Genomic DNA, 1,651 nt, shown 5'->3' with positions numbered 1-1,651 from the left:
AGAGGTCAGGTCAGTGAGTCGCCCAGTCGGGCAGCCAGGCCGACCGGACACGGGGACAGCGTGTGACACCCTTTGAACTCTATGACCTCATAACTGATAACAACCACGTTTGCTTGAATTGTCCACAATGGTTCGTATGTTGACAAATTTGTTTTAAAAAAAGTCTAAAAATGAATTAACTCCCACTGTAAGAAAAATATGTCATTTTTTGGGTTTGCTATATTTGGATTTAGGCTATTCATGAGAAAAAAAAACTAACCATTTTTCATTTTTTCCTAGGAATGTCATTTCCTTAGCCCCCGCCGGCACAGGGTTCATTGGGCAGGGTGAGGAGTAGTGGTGTCAATAACGGAAAATCGGAATACCGATACCAAACCAAATACCAACCAAAACCGTGGGGAAATACCGAAACCAAACCAACTTGGGAAAAATGAGGAAAATACCAACTTTTTACCGATTTCTTAGCCTCTTATACATTGGTGAGGGTTCATGATACCAACAAAATACCAAACACATTACGATTGAAATACCAAATACCAAGTTGGTATCGGTTTGGTATCGGTATACCAAAAAGTTGGTATCCGATTGACATCTCTAGTGAGGAGGTTGATGCACACCCTCCTAAGCTTTTTCGCGAATAACTCGCCCGTAAAAAGCGATCGATCGCGACGAAACTTTTCGTACCCTCCCGATGAGCAATATTACGCCTACCCTGACATTTCATGACCCTGACCCAAATGACCTTTGACCTGTGGCCTACTTTCCGAGACCATGTTTGGCCGGAATCGCGATTCTGCGTATGTCGGCTCTCATTAGCCGCGCGTTTGTAGTCTTTTTGTGGTTTCAAGCGTTCAAACATGTGATTTGATGTTGCTCCCATGCATTAGGGTGGATGTCAAGGTCACCTGAATGTCATGCAAGGTCATTGACCTTTGATTATATCGGTCCACTTTTTCGAGTTTTATATGTTTCTAGGCTAGTTTTTGGAGCTGAAATCGCATTTAGCTACCATTTGAACATTTACGAAATAGTTTTGGCTCCTTCGTAACATGTTGCAAAGCTGTCAGATGCGGTTGTAATATGGACACATAAACAATCGGTGCACACATCAGTATACACACAGACACACACAGACATACAAACACATATCATTGACCTCGACCTAACTTGACCTGAAATGACCTCAGCAGCAAAAACCTGGTCGGGTAGTGTGACAAAGAGGTTCTAGCTGGCTTGGCACCAGAAAACGGCATCGTCATCGGTATATGATAAGCAGCGCACTTGATATCCAACGGTGACCCAAAACAGCCACATTTTTTAGTTTGACCTGACCTGGAAGGTCAATGACTGACCTGAGAAGGTAAAACTGGGTATCGTTGGATTTGTCTCTTCTCAAAGAATCTTTTTGGTCCTTACCGCTAAGCTCTATCTCCAACAGGAACGAAATGGCGCGGGGGGGGGTGGCAACCCCCCCCCCCCCCCATGTGCGTTCTAGGATGGGAAAATGGCATTGCGGGCGAGGGTTAAAATTGGGTATCATCGGCTTCCTCTCGTCATGGGCAACATGCTTGCATTTTTTTTTCGCGGAGCTCTAGCTCGATCAGGGACCAAACGCGAGGGGGTCGTACCCCCCCCCCCCCCCATTTGTGCC

The sequence above is a fragment of the Amphibalanus amphitrite genome, unplaced genomic scaffold, assembly GCF_019059575.1.
Source record: "Amphibalanus amphitrite isolate SeventyFive unplaced genomic scaffold, NRLGWU_Aamphi_draft 000550F_arrow, whole genome shotgun sequence".
Classification (NCBI taxonomy): domain Eukaryota; kingdom Metazoa; phylum Arthropoda; class Thecostraca; order Balanomorpha; family Balanidae; genus Amphibalanus; species Amphibalanus amphitrite.
Note: the sequence above shows the minus strand (reverse complement) of the source record.